The sequence below is a fragment of the Lepidochelys kempii genome, chromosome 7 (assembly GCF_965140285.1).
Source record: "Lepidochelys kempii isolate rLepKem1 chromosome 7, rLepKem1.hap1, whole genome shotgun sequence".
Lineage (NCBI taxonomy): Eukaryota > Metazoa > Chordata > Testudines > Cheloniidae > Lepidochelys > Lepidochelys kempii.
Window position 1 is genome coordinate 67,279,587 of NC_136386.1, and position 13,283 is coordinate 67,292,869.

A 13,283-nucleotide genomic window follows, 5' to 3' on the forward strand; every position below is an offset into this window, starting at 1 on the left:
TGGGGGAAAGTGTCTTCCCTTTTGCTCAGCACATTCCTTTCCAGCAATCTGCTGCTGGTGAAATATCCTGTTCCTGAACTTGCAAGGCTGTTGAAACACAACGCTACAGTTCAGCAAAGCACAAGCAGACTCCCACATTACATGCACAGCCCGGGGAGCACAGCCCAGTGAACAGAGGGTTCGCTGAAGAAAAGGAAATCCTGTGCTCAACTCTTGACCCGATTCTTAAAATCCTTATTGTCTGATAGGATAGCAAGAGGTGCTTGGAGGTCAGTTCACTATCCATATCTAAGAGACAGATGGGGAAAAGAGTTTAATCTTCTTGTTAAACTCCACCCATTAAACCCAAGCCCCACTCACAAACCTGGGGTAGCATTTTGGTTAAAATGATGGCAATAAAATAGTTAACAATATTGACGACTACCATTAGCCTTCAGGGTTAACACCCCATTCAGATAAATGGGATCAGTTTAAGGTTCTCTAATAACTAATGACTATTTCTGCATCCAGTACCTTCAACCCCAAGCACTCAAGTGAGGCCCCCACAAGTGCATGAGATTTTTAAAAATAATAAATTTGGGATTCTTTATGTTTATCTTCTGTTTATTTAATCTTTAGGCAAGGTTGCCTCTGGAATTAGAAATGTCTGTTTTAAAATGGAAGCTGAAATTTTCAGCTTCTATCAGGAGACTCCAGGAGTTGGGGCTTTAAGAAAAACACCAACTATCACGAGACTCCTGATAAAATTGCATGAATTGCCAATATAAAATCTGTAGAAATGGCTGGGCATTCAGGCCAGTACCAGCCTGGTCCTTCTACTATACTCACCTGCTCATTTCCCCCCCAGAAATTGCACAGTGCAATTTGAAAATTAAAGGCACAGTATACTCTTAATTATCCAACTAGGTTGGGGGACATGGATTTTATTGAATAATTGGGACTCCAGATAATCAAGACGGCAGGAACCATTGCTCAGTGGTTTGAGCATTGGCCTGCTAAACCCAGGGTTGTGAGTTCAATCCTTGAGGGGGCCATTTAGAGATCTGGGCCAAAAACTGGGGATTGGTCCTGCTTTGAGCAGGGGGTTGGACTAGATGACCTCCTGAGGTCCCTTCCAGCCCTGATATTCTATGATTCTATGATTGAACAGCAACGTGGCCTCCTCCACCCCCCAGCCAGGGGCTTGCCCTTCTTCCCCTCGCAGTTTGGTGGGAGGTCTCTGCTCAGCCCCCCTCACTCAGTTAGTTATACCCAATCTCTGCAGGCATAAGGAGCGGGGCAGAGCAGGGAAGAGACCCCTGGCCAGGACTCTGCTCTGCTCCCCCCCAGGACCACAGCCTTCCCTGCACCTTGCGCCAGGCAGGGACATGGGGCTGCAGAGGGTTTCCTGCACTGCCTCGGGAACTATTCGGCAGCAGGGGGCCACCCCTATGGCGGGGGGCTCAACCTCTTCACAATCCTGGCTGGGGGTCTCTGTTCTAATATCCTAACTGCTGCATTATCCAAATCCCTTCCTAGTCTCCCAGCATGAGATATGTGGGGTGCAAGGAAGGGATTGGGATAAGGTAGAGGTTCAGATAATAGGTTTACAAATGTAACTAGATTAGATTTCAGGACTGAATGTGATTATGCAGAACCTATGGCCTTAGGCAGAAGAGCCAAGTGAGTTGCATAAGGAGCAATAACAGGAAAAGTTCAGCTGGCAGCAGTTGCTAAGGGAAATTGTAGAGCAATCAAAACAGGAGAGGGTGAGCCAGTCCCTTCTAGGGATAGTTCCAAATGCCGAATGTGAAGTCAGCAGCAAAAGCTGGAATCATGTCCGGTAAAGTAGTAAAACACTATGCAACCCCATTGTAACACTTGGATTTGAATGAAATATGCTTTTGAATGGAGATGTTCATATTAATTAAATGGAAACAGGCAGCACTTCCATCTGTTAAATCTTAATAAATTAGCTTATTTAAAATCCTTAATCTGCTTCTCACATAAAGATAGATTTTTTTTTGTTGCATATATATGCTGCCTAGATGGAAATGTCTAACTAACTCCTCTCCTAATATTTGAGTGAAATTTAGTGATGGTGAAAGGTGCCAGAATGACAGCCATGGAGGCCAAAGTCTCATGATTTATTGCCTGTTCGGAGAGAAAGCTAATGTATGTGCAGAATAAGGCTTTGCAGCAAGAATTCTGTAACAGGGCGCCGGAACTGGGGGACCAGAGGGCCATGGCTCCATCACTTTTTTTTACTGGCCTTAAGGGCGAGCAGTTGGTCAGAGCAGGGTTGGGGGAAGGGACAGCATAGGGGCACGTCCACAGTTCGGACGCCAGTGACCCCCCACTTTTAGGAAGCTTTCATGGCTCCTGTTCTATAAGAAAGTTTCGTATACTGCTATCTAAAACTATTAGGTGTGTACCTTGCCCGTTACCATAGTATCTGAGCACTGCACAGTCTGCCAGGTATTTATCCTCCCAACAGCCCTGTAAGATGGGGGAAGTACTATTATTGGTATTGATAAAACTATGGCACAGAGAGGCAAAATGAACTGCACAAGGTCACACAGGAAGTCTTTGGCAGAGCAGGGACTTGAATCTAGATCTCCCATATCTTAGGCTGGTGGCCTAACCCCTAGATACAGCCTTCCTGTCTCAGACATAGACTTTGTGTAACTCCTGGATTTATTGACAATGGCCCAGAATTCCCAAGCCTTTTAATTCTATTTTGTGGTGGGTTTTGGTTTCTTTTTAATGAGTAAACTGTTGGGCGTCTTATCTTTGAGCTTTTCAGCACCTGAATGTGCAGCAGGACAGGTGAAAGTGCTGCAAAATGCAGGCAAGTGAAGCAGCATATGCTTCCATGGAAAAAGAAAGGAAGACAGCAGCTGTGAAATCACAGGTGTATGTGATATGGTGCTATTACTGTTACCTAGCAGTTTCCATTGCCCAGTCCCAGCATGCATACGCATGGTCTGGTGAGGGGAAGGAATAAGGCTGCAGATGAAGGCTGGGAGAGCTTCCAGGAAAATGCAGGTGCTGCAGGAAATGGTGTTTCTGATTCTTCCCTTTGAATCCGTATTGACCCAGTACCCTGGCGTAATGTTAGGGGACAATAGTCCAGATGACATTGAAAAATGAAGATCCTGATTACTTCTGGTCATTAAAGATCTTATAGCCCTTATCAAAGCAAAACACCTTGTAATAAGTCCTGGACCTGCCTTACACCTTGTGCTGTTTATACCAATGGGTGTAAATTGCTAATAAAACAGAATGGTAGCATATTACACCCACTTTGTACTCTTGTTGCACAGGGGTAAATGACTATACAAGGTGTAGGAGAATGCAGGTTCAGGGTTTTTGTTCCAGTTTGCGAACTATAGTCTGAATCCCTGAACTCCTGTAGTTTCCAGCTGGAGAAAGTAAGTACCTTTGAGTTTTCCCCTCCCAAACTGTTACAAATGTTGCTGATACAGAATTGCTTCTGTATCTACTGCAGAGCTGGTTCCATTTCAGCAGAAGGCTCCTTTTTGGAGCTGGTTGAAAAACCAGCTTAAAAACTTTGCTTTTTAATTCCAATGTTGGGTGTGTTTGTTTTTTTTTTTAATTCATAATTGACATTATATATGTATACAGCCAGCCAGCTCTACTCCCTATATTCTAGCATTTGTCCCTTCCTTATCTAAACGACTATGTGGTACTGCTGTCAGCCACATTTTACCCTAGAGGGAGCTGAGGTTGAGTGGTGATGTGATTCTGATCCTTTTGGGATGAAGGGTGTTACACAAATGTAAAAGAGGTTCCAGTTGCAGATCTTAACTTCGTTTTACCTTGAGAGTTGTAAAGTGAATGTGGCCAAGAATGAACAAAAGGAAGGGGGGCTTTGGCAGGAGTCTTGGTAAATACCTTGCTTTTCAGTTAAACAAACTCTGAAGTAAGCAGGCACATACCTTGATGTAAAAGTCAATTCTGGCTCCATAACATAGTGATTTGCACACTTTCCTTTTGGAAAATGTTTCCATTCTTTATGTAATTAAATATTCTTATATACTCATGGTTGAGCTAACATTATCCCTTTGCAGACTACACTTTGTCCCTTTTCTAAACAGACCAACTCAAAAGTACTAAATGGAGAGAAAAGTAGGAGGAGAGTGCTATGGACTGGTAGAAATATGTCACTGGCACCAACGCCTGATTCCACTGAAGTGAATGGTCAGACAGTATGGGAACAGGATTTGGTTCATAATGCTGGAACAATGATTCTGTTCCTTATCAGTACACTTAAATTACCTCAGGACTGTGATTGTGACAGTGTTGCTCTATTGATAGGTTTCAGAGTAGCAGCCGTGTTAGTCTGTATCCGCAAAAAGAAAAGGAGGACTTGTGGCACCTTAGAGACTAACAAGTTTATTTGAGCATATTGATAGTGATGCCAGACTGTGACATTAATTGCTCTGAATTTAGAGATGCAGCATTCTTTACTCTGGGGGCATTCTGCGAGAAAAAAAATTGAAAAATCTGTGCTAAAAAATAAAAAATTCTGTACACTATTTTAAAATTCTGCAAAATTCTGCCATTTTATTTGTCAAAATAAAACTACATAATCACACCAGTTTCAATTATTTTGGTAATTTATTTCAAAATATCTGTCAGCAAGGGTGTCTGTAAAAATATAGACACACACAAAAATTCCTGCAGGAGTTAAAGAAACCCCAATGACAATCCAGTTACTGTTTCTCTGCCCCTTTCCCCACCTGAGTCCAGCCAGGGGACAGACACCCATAAACCTCCCCCCCCCCCCCCGCCAGTACACCCAGAGCCCAGCCGAGGGGCTGCCCCGACCCAGATATCTGCACCTCATCTCCCACCCTGAGCCCAGTCATAGCCATTGCCTAGATACCCATACCCCCTCCTCCTTCCAGAGCCCAGCTGTGCCCCCCGCAGCCCAGACACCTGCACCCTTCCCACCCACAGATCCAGAGTGAGAAACAGCCTGATGCTTGGTACCAGGCTTACATGCAGTTTCCTGCGCACCACGCTCTTCTTCCCTCAGGGCATGCTGGGAACTGCAGTTGCCAGGAACCCTCTAGCTCTGTCTCTCTCCCCTAGCAGTGTCGTCTATGTGTGAGTTGGGCTCTGTTGGGTCCAGTGGCTCTTAGTGGCAGCTAGCAGCACTGAGGTCCATTTCTGTGAGGGAAAGGAAATTCTGCATGCACGTTAATTTCTGCAAAATTCTGCGTTGCGCAGTGGTGCAGAATTCCCCCAGAAGTATACATTCTGTTCTGCCTGAGGGGACAGAACCTGACCTACTCCTACCTCCTCAGAAACAGCTTGAAACCCAGACCCATCATGCTGAGTGTGCCGCAATAGTGAGCAAGAGGGACCAAATGTTGCACTCTCACACGCACAACTGCCCTCTGAAGTTCCTTTAGTCTTCACTATTTTTGATTAACCTAAATAATGTTGTCTCATCTGCAAAGTTGGATGCACTGCAGTTCTTTCCTTCTTCCAGATGGTTTATAAATCTTCACCATAAGCAATCCCTGTATAGAACTTTAGACTACCCACTTTGGCCTGTGAAAAATTGAACATTTATGTGTACTCTGTTTTCTCTCTTGGCTTGTTTCTAATCCATTACTTTAATTCTTACTCCATTACTATTTTGTTTCAGTAGTAGCCTCTTGTAAGGGACTTTGTCAAATGCTTCTTGCAAGCTCAAAAAAATTGTCAACCAGTTTACCTTCATTCACTGATTTGTTGATGCTCTCAAAGAATTCTAGTAGATTGAAGGGAAAGTCATGATTTTCTTCAACAGAAGCTGTGTTGCCTTGCCTTTATCATATCATTTTCACCCAGGTGTCTAATAATTCTATTTTAAATGATCATGGCAAGCAGTTTTCCTCGTAGTGAAGTAAGGTTGATGGGCTTGTAGCACCCAGGATCATCCTCAGCACCACTTATGAACGTAAGCACAACATTCCCTACTCTCTAATACATTAGCTGATGTTAAGGAGATATTGCAGATTTTTGATAGTGGTTCAGCTACTTCATTCTTAAATTCCTTCAGAACTCTTTGGATGCATATCATCCAGTCCCCTAACTCAATCTATTTAGTTTATCCAAGAGAAGGTGAAGAAGTGACTGCATTATGCTCTACAACTACCTACATGGGATAAAGATTTCTGATAATAGACAGCTCTTAAGGTCATGTCTACATTTACAAGCTATACCGATACAGATCTGCTGCTGCAAGAGCACTCCTGTAGCCACATTATGCCAACGGGATAGAGCTCTCCAGCTGACATAATAACACCAGCTCAACCAGCGGCTGTAGCTATGTTGGTAGGAGAGTGTCTCCCACTGACATAGCGCTGTGCACACTTTTGCCGGGGTAAGCACACTTATGGCGCTCAGGGGTGTGTCTTTTTTCACACCCCCAAGGGACAAAAGTTTTGCTTACATATGTACTAGTGTACTTAATCTAGAAGAAAAAAGGCATAATGAGATGCAATATATGCTGTAGTTCAAACAGGTTTGAGGGGTTTGCTGCAGAATTTACCGGTGAAGTTCTCTGAGGCGTGCTAGGCAGGTGATCAGATCTGATCATCGCGATTACACACCTAGCCTTAAAATCCTTGTTCCAGCATCTTTTGATGCCCGTCCCTCTCCCTCCCCTCCCCCCATCATTGACATTTATAATCTGAATGGAAGCAGAAGGGATAATCAGGGCGGTTGTGTGGAAAGTAGCTACTTGCTGGATGAAAGGGAGGGTGTAAATGTAAGAGGTATTTTCAAAATAACCATGTCCTCAGTGCAATATTTTCTAAACAAAATGTATAGCCTGAGACTACCACACCATTGCTTCTATGTACCAACCTCTTTGGAGCAGGGCCAGTCTTTGTTCTGTGCTTGTACAGAAGCTTAGTCCTGATCCAGGCTGGGGTCCCTAGGTACTGGGGCACTATAAAGAATAATTATTAATGTGGGTGCGAAAGGACAGCAGTGGAGTGGTGACTTAGTGACGGAGGGGCTGGCTCCTCCACGTCTAAAGGGCTATTAAAAAGCCTGACCCAAATGCTGTTTTGACCTACAGTCTGTGCAACCTCAGGGTGACTTCACCGAGGTTGGGGAGGGTTCAATCAGCTGAGAGTTAGTCAAAAGGATGTTGCAAGAAAAAAATGGCATGAAATATTCCGTCAGTTTCCTTTTCGGTTTAGTGACAGTGGAAAGGAAGCCCAGTACGTGGGAGACCCCCTGACTCCACATGCAGGTCACAGGGTAGTTATGTAGTCCATGTGGGGTGATTTTTTTCAAGCCCCACCCAGACACCCGTGCTAACCCTTTGTAACACTGACCCGCCCAGCCCGGGGAACCCCACGCGCCGCTGCCTGGGCAGCCCCCTGGCTGGATGGCAGCGGGAGGGGCTGGGGCTGGGGCTGGAGCTGGAGCTCGCCCGGGGCACAGCGAAGCTCGCCGGAGCGCGGAGCGAGCCGCACCTGCGTTTTCCGAGCGGCGCGGCCCGCTGGGACCAGGGGCGCGCTGTCACGTTTTCCACCGCGGGGGCGGGGGCGTGGGGCTGCGGGCGAGTGAAAGTCTCTCTCCTCCCCGCCCGCGGCCCTGCTCTACTCACAGCGGGGGAAGGAGGAAGAGATCTTGTAAGCAGCTGCGGCTCCGCCCCGAAAGCGCCTCGGCCCACAGGACGCGCGGCCGCCTCAGCTTCCGGGGAGCCCCGCGTCCCGCAGGTAGGAGCCCGGGGGTGCAGGAGTGGCTGGGTCAGGCGAGGGGGGGACAGCGGGGAGCGGCGCAGGAGCGACCGTGGCACTTGGACGGGGCTGGGCGGGAGCCCCCCAAGCTCCTCGCCCCCTTCTTCTGCGGCGCGCCCAGCCCCGACCCACCCTGGCGCCCCGGCCCCAGGCCGGTCTCCCGGCAGCCAGAAGCGAGGGAAACTCCCACCCGCTGAAAGCCCGGGGAGCTGCAGCCGGGCAGAACCAGTCAGACTCCGGCCCCTTGGCTGGAGCGTACCCAGGGTTTCTGGTGTAGCTTGACGGGGGGGCTGCTGCGATTGGACCGCAAACTCGGGGGGGGGGGGCGCAGGGACTGTCGGGGCAGGGAATGTCTTTCTGTGCCGTGCAGCACCTAGCACAATGGGGGCCACAGGCAGGGCTGCAATGGCAATGCGTGTCAATTGCACTGCTCAGTGACTACTACTAAAAGGACAGGAGCGGTATGTATATGGGGGGAGGGGAGAAGTATAAAATTCCATATTTACATGCCTCCCTATGCACACATTTTCCTACACTTCTTTTGGGTAGATGCCATGTGATTGCTTCCTGGTAAGCTTCAGGAAAGTGGCTAATACAAATAACCTTCTTGAAATATATTGTTAAATGTTACATAAGTTATAAATGTGCCTTTTAGTCAGCTGAAAGTGTTTCCTCTTCACCTGAATTCCCATCCAGAATGTTGTCACATCACTCGCTCTTCTTAGGTGTGTTGCATTTAATTTCAGAAAGGGGAACTACACACAAATGAGGCGGTTAGTTAAACAGAAATTAAAAGGTACAACACCAAAATTAAAATCCCTGCTAGCTGCATGGAAATTTTTAAAAGACACCATAATAGAGGCTCAATTTAAAAGTATACCCCAAATTAAAAAACCTAGCAATAGACCCAAACAAGTACCACTTTGGCTAAACAACAAAGTGAAAGAAGCAGTGAGAGGCAAAAAGACATCCTTTAAAAAGTGGAAGTTAAATCCTAGAGAGGAAGATAGAAAGTTTTTATAAAGGGAAATCATGCCTCACCAATATACTAGAATTTGAGGGGGTCAGCAAGCACGTGGACAAGGGGGATCCAGTGAATACAGTATATTTCAATTTTTATAAAGCTTTTGACAAGGTCCCTCACAAAAGGCTATTGAGCAAAGTAAGCAGTCATGGGATAAGAGGGAAGGTCCTCTCATGGATTGGTAACTGGTTAAAAGATAGGAAACAAAGGGTAGGGATAAATGGTCAGCTTTCAGAATGGAGAGAGGTAAATAGTGGTGTTCCCCAGGAGTCTGTACTGGGCCCAGACTGAGTCAATATATTCATAAATGATCTGGAAAAGGGGATGAGCAGCGAGGTGGCAAAATTTGCGGATGATACAAAACTACTCAAGATAGTTAAGTCCCAGGCAGACTCTGAAGCTCTACAAAAGGATCTCTCAAAACTGGGTGACTGGGCAACAAAATGGCGGATGAAATTCAATGTTGATAAATACAAAGTAATGCACGTTGGAAAACATAATCCCAACTGTACATATAAAATGATGGGGTTTAAATTAGCTGTTACCGCTCAAGGAGGAGATCCTGGAGTCGTTGTGGATAGTTCTCTGAAAACATCCACTCCATGTGCAGCGGCAGTCAAGTGAACAGAATGTTTGGAATTGGATAGATAAGACAGAAAATATCATATTGCCTCTATGTAAATCCATGGTACTTCCTCATCTTGAATACTGTGTGGAGATGTGGTTACCCCATCTCAAAAAAGATATATTGGAATTGGAAAAGGTTCAGAAAGGGCAACAGAAATTATTAGGGGTATGGGTTTAGTGCCTGCCATATGAGGAGAAATTAATATGACTGGGACTTTTCATCCGGGGGGGAAGGCGACTAAGGGGGGATATATGATCTGATAAAATCATGACTGGTGTGGAGAAAATTAATAAGGAAGTGTTAGTTACTCCTTCTCATAACACAAGAACTGGAGGCCACCAAATGAAATTAATAGGCTGCAGGTTTAAAACAAACAAAAGGAAGTATTTTTTTCACACAATGTACAGTCAACCTGTGGAATACCTTGCCAGAGGATGTTGTGAAGATCAAGACCATAACAGGGTTCAGAAAAGAACTAGATATTCATGGAGGATAAATCCATCAATGGCTATTAGCCAAGATGGGCAGGGATGGTGTCCCTAGCCGTTGTTTGCCAGAAGCTGAGAGCGTGTAACAGGGGATGGATCACTTCATGATTACCTGTTCTGTTCATTTCCTCTGAAGCACCTGGCATTTCCCACTGTCAGAAGACAGGATATTGGGCTAGATGGATCATTGGTCTGACCCAGTATGGCCATTCTTGTGTTCTATGTTCTTATTCATGCTGGGAGGTGCGATTAGCAGTTTGTGTAGCGCTAAACATAGTGGTGTGTCCATTGGTGGCACAGGCGGCCACTTGGCCTGGAGTACAAACCTTCCCGACCACCTGGCCATGTCCTGGGGTGGCAAGTCTAAGCTCTCACCCATGCTACTGTGGACACGCAGCTAACTTTAGGCACTAACGTGGGTACCTCTGTGTGAGCTGAGACACATATTGCAGCTCAAATGTAAACATAGCCAGAGAAACAAACTGTCGAATGAATGGGAATCCCTGCCATGAGGTGGAGCATATACGGGGTGGATCTAGTGTCTCAAGGGGGAATTGCAAGTGATGCTTCAGGAAGTGAGGGGAAACTGCATTGGGAAAAACAGACATGAGAGTGTGCATGGCGGCTCTTTCCCTCAACCCATAAAATATATAAATACAACTGCCATTGGGTAAGCCATCAGAAATAAATGTCCTTAAACCAAGCCTTAAAATACCTATAAGGTTGTTTTCTCTGTTTACAGTGGAGTTATGCTAGCAGAAAACTTGGCCTCATATCTAGCTCCTTATTGAGCAAGGCCGAGTTCCCAGACTCATTGAGGTTCTTTTGGAAATCCCACCTGCTAATCCTATACCTCGTAGTCACCAGAAGTCCTGCATCATGAGAGCCTGTCATGCCTGCAGTGGCTTAAGAGCATAGGTACCAACCTCAGGGCAGACTGTTAAGAACCAGGGCACAAACCTCAAATTGGTTCTGAGTTCTGTACTTAGATTTCACTAGCCAATTATCAAGTGTAAATTCCTCCAGCACTATACCAGCCTTAACATGGAGTCATAGACAGTCCCCTGGGGTACTCTGATCTATTTTGTGATAGATGGTCCCTTACACCAAAAATCACAATAATATTCAGATTAGGACCAGTCCCTTACCCCAGGTCAGTTGCACCTTAGATCTATCACCAAAAACAATGCTTGTAGCCAAGCTTGTAATAAACTGTGTAAAGACTTACTAACTAGGAAAAGGAAATAAGTGTTATTTACAAGGTTGAAGCAGGTAAACATAGATAAAAACACATGGGTTCTGATCTTAAGTTTCCAAAAGTAATAGAGACTTCTATAATAAGCAAACTTTCTGTGTTCTTTAGCACTAACCTAGAGTAAGCACAGGTATTCTTTTGTTTATGTTTAATAATCTTTGCCCTTCAGAGTTCAAGCAGCATAAAAGATACAGTTCATCCTTGATAGGGCTTTTGATTCCTTCCCACCATCTGCAAATTCAGCTGTTGGGAGGAATTCACTTGCACCTCTCCTGGTGGGGAGGGGGGAAGGAGGAGCAGTCAACAAAGTCTTTTGTCCTCTGATGTTCCCCAATGGTTCTCTGGTGGTGGTGGTGGTGGTGGCCTTCTTTTCTTGGGCAGGAGATAATGTCTCCTGCTGGAAACTAATATGTCACATTCAATGCTTCTCTTTTGTCTGGTGACTTAGTTACAAATGCTTCAGTATTGCCTTATAACTAGGACTGACGAGCGATTAAAAAAATTAATCACGATTAATCGTGTGATTAATTGCACTGTTACTTAAATAATAGAACAACATTTATTTATTTTTGGATGTCTACATTTTCAAATATATTGATTTCAGTTACAACACAGAATAAAAAGTGTATAGTGCTCATTGTACATCTATTTTTGATTACAAATATTTGCACTGTAAAAAACAAAATAAATAGTATTTTTCAGTTCACCTCATACAAGTACTGTAGTGCAATCTCTTTATCATGAAAGTTGAACTTACAAATGTAGAATTATGTACAAAAAATTACTGTTTTTTTTTTAAAAAAAAGCAAAATATTAGAGCCTACGAGTCCACTCAGTTCTCCTTCTTGTTCAGCTAGTTGCTAAAACAAACATGTTTGTTTACATTTAAGGGAGATACTGCTGCCCACTTATTTACAACGTCACCTGAAAGTGAGAACAGGCGTTCGCATGGTACTGTTGTAGCCAGCATTGCAGGATATTTACATGCTTCAACCCCCGTGCCAGAGGACATGCGTCCATGCTGATTATTTATTTATTTATTTTTTGGGTAGTTCGGGTTCTGTAGTTTCAGCATCAGAGTGTTGCTCTTTTAAGACTTCTGAAAGCATGCTCCACAACTCGTCCCTCTCAGATTTTGGAAGGCACTTTAGATTCTTAAACCTTGTGTTGAGTGCTGTAGCAATCTTTGCGTTTTGTCAAATCTGCAGTGACAGTGTTCTTAAAACGAACAGCATGTGCTAGGTCATCATCATCCGAGACTGCTATAACATGAAATATTTGGCAGAATGTGGGTAAAACAGAGCAGCAGACATACAATTCTTCCCCAAGGAGTTGTCACAAATTTAATACATAGATATATTTTTTTTTAAATGAGCGGCATAAGTATGGAAGTGTGTCCTCTGAAATGGTGGTTGAAGCCTGAAGGGGCATACAAATGTTTAACATATGTGGCACATAAATACCTTGAAATGCTACAAAAGTGCCATGCAAACGCCTGTTCTCACTTTCAGGTGACATTGTAAATAAGAAGTGGGCAGCATTATCTCCCATAAATAAAAATAAACTTTTTTGTCTTAGCAGTTGGTTGAACAAGAAGTAGAACTGATTGGATTCGTAGGCTCTAAAGTTTTTACATTGTTGTTTTGGTTTTTTTTGAGTGCAGTTATGTAACAAAAAAACCATTTTTTTAAGTTGCACTTTCACCATAAAGAGATTGCACTACAGTACTTGTATGAGGTGAATTGAAATATACTATTTCTTTTATCATTTTTACAGTGCAAATATTTGTAATAAATATAAAGTGAGCACTGTACACTTTCTGTATTCTGTGTTGTAATTGAAATCAATATATTTGAAAATGTAGAAAAACATCCAAGAATATTTAATTTCAATTGGTATTCTATTATTATTTAATCACAGTTTTAATCACATTGTTAATCACGATTATTTTTTAGTTAATTGCAGGAGTTAACTGCGATTAAGCGACAGCCCTACTTATAACATGGGATACAGATATTATGACATGAATGCATACAGCAATTTACAAGCATTTCATAACATTTGAACACTAAACATTTGCTTAGAATTCTAATACCTATTTTAATAATACTAACACACAGGTGAGTCAGATGGA

General features: G+C 44.0%; 1 protein-coding gene and 1 long non-coding RNA gene across 3 annotated transcripts in view; one reads left to right on the plus strand and one right to left on the minus strand.

Annotated features, from left to right (window-relative positions):
- Positions 1 to 7,978, minus strand: part of LOC140914712 (uncharacterized) — a 29,147-nt gene extending 21,169 nt beyond the window's left edge. Inside the window, exons 1-2 of the long non-coding RNA XR_012159964.2 lie at positions 7,622 to 7,978; positions 6,868 to 6,952 (exon numbers count right to left, since the gene is read on the minus strand). This is a non-coding gene — a long non-coding RNA (uncharacterized LOC140914712). The remainder of the gene's footprint in view (positions 1 to 6,867; positions 6,953 to 7,621) is intronic.
- Positions 7,396 to 13,283, plus strand: part of ANXA11 (annexin A11) — a 76,545-nt gene continuing 70,657 nt past the window's right edge. Inside the window, exon 1 of one of the 2 annotated variants that reach the window (XM_073353239.2) lies at positions 7,396 to 7,733. The gene's annotated coding sequence lies outside the window, so the exon portion shown is untranslated. Of the gene's footprint in view, positions 7,734 to 8,130; positions 8,216 to 13,283 lie in introns of those variants that run through there. The other variant, XM_073353240.2, reaches the window with a different exon arrangement.